We start from the raw sequence: 7,195 nt of genomic DNA, 5'->3' as shown, positions 1-7,195 counted from the left end.
TGCTCTCACCTTCCCTGGAAATCTTCAAGAGGAGACTGGATAGGCACCTGGCTGAGGTCTTATGACCCCTGCCACCCCCAGGGCTCCTTCCTGCCCATGGCAGGAGGTTGGACTAGATGATCAGTCTAGGTCCCTTCCGACTCATTGATTCTATGATAAGAATTTCTTTACTGTCTGACCCCAAAGTCTGGAACAGCCTGCCATCAGAGGTGGTTCAAGCACCTACATTGAACACCTTCAAGAGTAAATTGGATGCTTATCTTGCTGGGATTCTATGACCCCAGCTGACTTCCAGCCCTTCAGGCAGGGGGCTGGACTTGATGATCTTCTGAGATCCCTTGCAGCCCCAATGTCTATGAAATCTGCCCTAGAGTTCTCTTTTTTAAGGAGAAATCAGTTTTAGGTTGCAACTGGAGCTCCATGGAAGGCACTCTAGTAGAAGCTGCATAGAATTTGTTTTGCATTATTGCATATTCTGACTGTATCCGTGCATTAGCTACTGCTTTTCCCATTTGGGTTCTAGTTGCTTTCCACAGGCCCCCTTAGCACACTTGCTGCCATGGAGCATTTTTCTCAGGTAAACATTTTGTAAATGTTTTTGGAGTTGGACCCATTAGGAAATTGGAAATGGGATATCCACCATTTTACTTCTCAAAGTCTATTTAAGTTAAAACCCATGTGAAAATTGTTATCCTGACAGTTCAGTAGTCTTCAATCTAATGAATAACTAACTAAATACGAGTTGTTGGTCTCTGTCTAGGTCTTTTTTTAAACGTTTGTTACTCAGGCAACTGTAGAAACAAAATTCCAGTGCAAGAGTAATACAAAGAAATTCTGTAAAGTTGAATTTGCTACATCTTTAAAAAGAAAATATACAGCAACTCTTATAATTTATCGGGTATTATTTATATAATGAATATATTAATAATTATATGATTCAGTAATTTTGTGCACAAACTAAAACTTCCTTTACTGGGGCATTCAGTAGATAATCCAGTAGGTCCAAAGGGATGTTATCACTCACCACAGTAGTTATCGCTCTGGTCACTTCCTCCCAGAATATTTGCACCTCTGGGCACAACTACCACAAATGTGAAAGAAGCCTCTTTCTCCTCAGCATCTCCAGCATGATGTATTAAGGTGCCATCCTACGCTGCATTTGTTAGAAGATATGTATTCAGTCTTAGCTGGAGATAGGTACCATCTGTGGAGTATTTTGTTAAAGTCTATTTTTGTAAAACAGATATAGAAGGTGCTGTTTCTCTCCATTTAGCCATCTCAGTATTTTTTCCCCAAGTCTTTCCCAAGCTTTCATTTGCTAAATCTCTTGTGTCCATCTCTTTCTCTATTAAAATTGCATATACTTTAGATCAGAACTGTCCAACCAATGGTCTGGAGACTAAGGGATTAAGTTGCAGCCCCCAGGCTCCTACACATCTGTCCCTCCCCCATCAGTCCAGAGTCTTGGGGCTCCCTCTGCCTGTCCCTGCTCCAGGGGGCAATGCAACACAGCATGGGAAGCAGAGGGTGAGGTTGGGGCCACGTGGACATAAGGTGCAGCAGTGCAGGGAAAGGAGTGCCCACGTGGGTGTGTGGTGTGGCTGGGGGATGTCCATATAACATGCTGCCCGGGGAGTCTGTGCCTTGCCCTGTTGTGGTCCATGTGCAGCCCCTGCTGGTGTAGCCCACAGAGTGGGCAGCCCCCAGCTCCTTAGAAGTTGGATAGCCCTGCTTTAGAGAGAATCCTTTTTCTGTGGTCTCAGTTTATTTTTGTTAACTAACAACAATGTTGGCAGTTTTGGCAGAAGCCAAGATCTGGCTGGTGATAAAACTATTTCGTCATTTCTAGCAGAGATGGGCACTAATTGAAACCCTGTGCCCAAACATGAATAAAGTGTAAATCTTGGAAATCCTTGTCTGAGTGGCGTGCCTTGTTCCCACATTTAATTCCTAAAGTAAGTCCTCACATATCTAGGTTGAGACATATCAGAAAGGTACATTTCTGTATCTGTTCTGTGAATAGTAGGTACTGTCATTTTGGAAATTTACTTAAATATTTACATACATATTTAGTATTATTTTTAACTGAACAATCAGTATCACTTCGGAGTTTTGCATATCATTTTATGATGGGCTTTTACTTTAGAAGATAAAAATAATTTAAACAAGGTAACAAGATTTTTAGTTAAAATTAAAATTGTCAAAGGGGAAAAAAAGAAAAACGTGTTTATTGGGTAGGTACTTCATTATAATGATTCCATTTGCCCTTTTCCATTTGTGATAGTTAGAAGCATGTGTCCCACACATTATATTTCCCTTTCAAATTTGCCACATGCATAAAATGCATTATAAAACTAAAGTGAAGTGATCTTGAATGTTATTTGGATTTTATTATTCAGCATCAGATTTCATCAAATAGGGAAGCTGTGTTTTGGTGAAATATACAAGCTATTGCCAATCTGTAAAACACACTATTATAAAATAGGAGCATTAGTTAAATTACAAGATCTTATAAAAGAAAGTTTTTGGTATTTATAGCACATCAGATTCAGGGTGAATGATTCCCTTTTAATTATTATTAAAAAAGGATTTGAACTTTCTTCCTTCACATTTCTGTTTAATGAAAATAATTTGCTTTTAACTTGAAAAAAATCTTTGTAATATTTTGCCTCCTACAGATTCTTTCATATGGAAGTAAATCTGAAAAAGCCTATATTAGAAAATAAATTACTTGGCTGGTCATGTTCTGTATTTTATTTACTTAATACTTAAGATATTTGTGCTTGGCTAAACATCTCTTACAGCAAATTTTATTTTATTTGATCATGGAGAGAATTTATAGGCTTGTGTTTCATGCTACTTTGGAGCTCTGGAAGTGTATGGGATGCCATACTTCATCTGCTTCACTTTATAGTGAAAGGTTTGCTCTCTTTTGGAATGATGTCAGAATATGGAAATATTCTGTGAAAAAAATTGTGTTAGTGCAATGCTATGGTGATAAATGCAGCACTCAAAGTGAGGAATCTCAGAGTTACAGTTGAAAAATCCTCCTAAAATGTATTTCATCTATAAGTTATTCATAAAATTATTTAGTGTATATACTGGTATCATATAATCCAAAATGCCTTCTATAACCTGCTTAAAAATGAGTTAGTAAACAGTACACCCAGTTGCTGCAGGCTTTTTGAAACAGGAGCTATCTTTTGGTGGTGCGTTTATACAGTGCCCTGGCCTTTGATTGGCAAACTACAATTGATATATAATCATATGACTACAGTTATATAATTGATATATAATATATTAATTGAGATTATAAGTGTGTGTGTGTGTGTGTGTGTGTGTGTGTGTGTGTGTGTGTACACATGCGCATACATATAATATTTAACAATTTAAAGGAAAACAAGCATGAAGAAAAATAGATTTATAAAATATAAAATTCAATATCTGGAGTTTTGTAAAGGTTTCTGAATTTGTTTTTCCCTCATCTAAACTTTTTAAGGGATTGCATCATTCTAAAGCAGAAGCTGTTAAACTGGCCCACTGATCTCTAATCTGCATGCATGTGTGTACAGGACTTGTAGTACACATCATAGTGCTGACCCAACTCATTTTCTCCCATTACAAATGGGAGGAAGGTGGTCTACAAACAAAATGTCTCTACTAAAATATAGCCCACATAAAGCTGAAAGGCAGGATGGTGTGACAGGGGGGCACATTTGGGGTTGAGTCTCAAGCTGGCCTGCCCACCTGTTTACAGGGCAGTCTGCCCAGTCTCTTCTGCCATGACTTTGCTATTACAATAAACTGGTAGTAAATGCGGGAGGCTCCCCTTTACATGCCCCAGTGCCAGAGGGTGCTATCCATACCTCTCCTATACCATGGCCAATGCCTCACAGATGGCATCCAAGATGTAATCATATCCTGGCGCCTAACTCTGGCCTTTCTCATTGGGCTTCTTGCCCCTCACTCATACTGGGCTCCTTGCCCCACACACACACTCTGGGCTCCTTGCCTCTTGCTAGGCTCCATGCCCCTTGCTAGGCTCCATGCCCTTTCCCAAACTAGGCTCCTTGCCCCTCATTCACTCTGGGCACCTTACCCCACTCTGTACCCCCTTTGGTCCTGCTGACCTCCTTGCCTGATTACCCACTAGGATCTGGGGGCTGGAGTTATGGGGTGCCCCACCTCACCTTTCACCAGGGAGGTAACTGGCCTGGCATTTCTGGGGAACTCCCTTGCCACAAAGAGCCCCACCAAGCCACCTTACCCAGTGCAGTTTCAGGTCATGCCCAGGACCAATGAGGTCTCCTGTCCCCATAGCCTCACCCTTACCTTCAGTGTGTTCCAGGAGCAGCTCAGCCCAATGTTGCCTCCTTGGCTGCTCAACACAGACTGCTGCCTCTCTGGCCTATGTTTGAAAATGGCCACCCTCATCAGGCACCTGGTGGCTGCCTGCTCCTGCCGTTAAAGTGGCAGGGACCAAAAGTGCACTGCCACAGATGGAAATAGAACATCCTGCATCTGTGCTAGGGGGCTGGATTAGGTGGCCCTGGAGGTCCTTTTGGATGCAGTGTTTCTATGATTTTAGAAATAAAAAGTGTAAATAGTGCTAGTAGTGTGAGATATCCATAACATTATGTTTGGTTCGAAATCCTTGAATGCAGCCATCTAAGATTAACTATTACCCTCCTTTGCCACATCAGGAACCCAGATATCTTTGGCTAAGTTCCACTTATCCCTACAACTCAGACAACCACAGTTGAGACCTGTCCACTGTAGAACACAGACTTTTGAAAGTGAAATGACAACATTTACGCTCTGGAGCCAGCTTAAACTTTAGAACAATGTATTAGGCGAACTCTGATGTTAGACAGCTCCAGAACTAAAATACCTTTAGTTCTAAGGTGTTGATCTAACCAAAGCAAGGTGCTGATGTAACTGTCTTTTCCTAATTCCAACAGCAAGTTCTACCCTGTATGCAGAGGAAAAGTTTTAAATGTCCAGTGTAAAAACCATTCAATAGATTTACTTCAAATGTGGTTTATTCTGTGAATCTCATTGCAGCCTGGAAAACAAGTTTGAACAAGGCCGGTTCAACCATGTTTCCATATTCTTGATCAAAATATATGAAAAAGTCAGTAACAGGGATTTTTTTAAACATAGTTTACCCCATTTTAACCAATTTGTTCAAACATTTAAAGAAGAAAAACAATTGTTTCTGAACTGAGACCAAGCATGGAAATTTTCAGCCGAAAAGGAATTTGACAGAATTATAGGAAACAGGAAAATGGAATTTAATAGCAGTTGGAAGTTAATCTAAAAATAGCATGCACAATAAATTCATTGTAGGATTGAGTCAGAAAAGAAAAAGATCTGGAGACTGGAACATCCTTGGCAAGCTTATTTGGAGAGACAACTAAAAGAGAGGTAGTGCTTTATAACTCCCAAATAATTCTTTCCTAAATATTATGCTACACAAACCCAATAGCATCCTTTGGTTTATATATTCAGTAGCTAAATGGAATACAAAGCACTTCAGTTTAACTAAAATCATATAATAAAGACATCTAAGGATTCAGTTAAGAATTGCATACTATGACTTTAAAACTTGTTGTTGACTGGTTCCAGCCAGTCTATCAGAATGTGGTCCTCTAGTTCCTTTCCCACTCCCTCTTCTTATCTAGCATTGGTCGCTGTGCGATTTCAGCTAGTCTCACTGATGCTGGTGCAAAAATCTTCTTTACTGTAGTTCTTGCAATCTAGATTGACTTTTCTGCATCTTTCGATTTCATTGATCCATCACCTAGACTTATCTCTCTTGCTTTAGTTTTATCTAAAATTTGTTAATACATTAATGCAGGGGTTCTCAAACTTTTTGATACTGCGACAAGGGGGTTGCAAACTTATCTTCCCGTCCTAGAAGTGGTGGTGCAAGGGGCGGGGCTGATGCTGCCACTGAGCACTCCATGCTGCTGCTGCACGTTGCACACCACTTCCCCGCGCCCAAGTCCAGCCAGCTGGCCACTGGGGACACCCATGCCCCCCCCACTCATTGACCAGCTGGCCAGACTTGGGTATGGGGATGTGGTGCATAATGTGTGGCGGCAGCATGGAGTGCTCACTGGCGGCAGCAGCCCTGCTCCCCACACCACCGCTTTTAGGGAGGGAAGAGAAGTTTGCAACCCCCTTTTAAGTTGCCGGAGGGTCATGACCCATAGTTTGAGAACCTCTGTATTAATGTAACAATTATGATTTGAAATACAGCTGATAAGCAGCATGTTTGCAAAATAAAGTATCATTGGTACCAATAAATATCAGAGCATGGATTAGGGGTATAGGTTGTAGCCATGTTGGTCTAAGGACATACGCAGACAAAGTTCTTTGTGTAAATCCAGTATCTTATTAGATTAACTAAAATATTTGGAAAAATTTTTCTTTGCAATCTATCAGGTACAAACACCCTTCATCAGGCTGAAGAAGCGTCTGCAGTTGGTTTGTGCTCTTTCTGGATGGAATAGAATTGAAGCTAGAGGCCAGTATGCATGCAAGAATGCCAGTCAGTGAAAATGCGAATTGAGGCAGTCAATGGGTGAGAGACAGGTGAGGGGGGATGGGGAATGTAGACCTGGTTATAAGAATATAGCTGGTAAATAGTAGGGAGGTTACCTGGGGTATCTGATGTTAGGCAGATTATAATGTGTCATAAATCCAAAGTCTGTATTTAGTCCATGATTTTTTGTATCCAGTAGGTTGCTGAAATTAAGCTTATAGGCTCCTCTATAAAAGGTGTTTTGTAAATTCCCTTTGAAGATTAGAACTGAGAGATTGTAGAGAGTGGTTTTCTTCTGAGAAGTGTGCCCCCACAGGTAGTTGGATATTCTTGTCTTTGATAGATTTCTGGTGTGCATTCATTCGGGTGCATAGCTGTTTGGTTTCTCCTGCATATTTTCCATCAGGGCATTTAGTGCACTGGATGAGATATATTACATTTCTGGAGGTGCAGGTGTAAGATGGCTCTGTTGTGGGGTGTAGTTATTGTGGTAGTGGTGGAGATATGTTGACACGTTTTACATTTCTTGTCATAGAATGGTTTGGATCCATTTGGTGTGTTTCGGGATGTAGGAAGTTTGCTTCTGGTGATGAGGTTGGCGATGTTTGTGCTTGTTTAAAGGCTAGGATGGGTGGTTCTGGGAAG

At 40.8% G+C, this 7,195-nt stretch overlaps 1 protein-coding gene across 1 annotated transcript in view; it reads left to right on the top strand.

Moving 5' to 3' along the window:
- Positions 1 to 7,195, top strand: part of HOMER1 (homer scaffolding protein 1) — a 192,469-nt gene that overhangs the window by 172,431 nt on the left and 12,843 nt on the right. The gene's annotated exons all lie outside the window — the stretch shown is intronic.

The sequence above is a fragment of the Gavialis gangeticus genome, unplaced genomic scaffold, assembly GCF_001723915.1.
Source record: "Gavialis gangeticus isolate Ggan-Ray unplaced genomic scaffold, GavGan_comp1, whole genome shotgun sequence".
Classification (NCBI taxonomy): Eukaryota; Metazoa; Chordata; order Crocodylia; family Gavialidae; genus Gavialis; species Gavialis gangeticus.
Note: the sequence above shows the minus strand (reverse complement) of the source record. Positions and strands in the feature narration are given on the sequence as shown.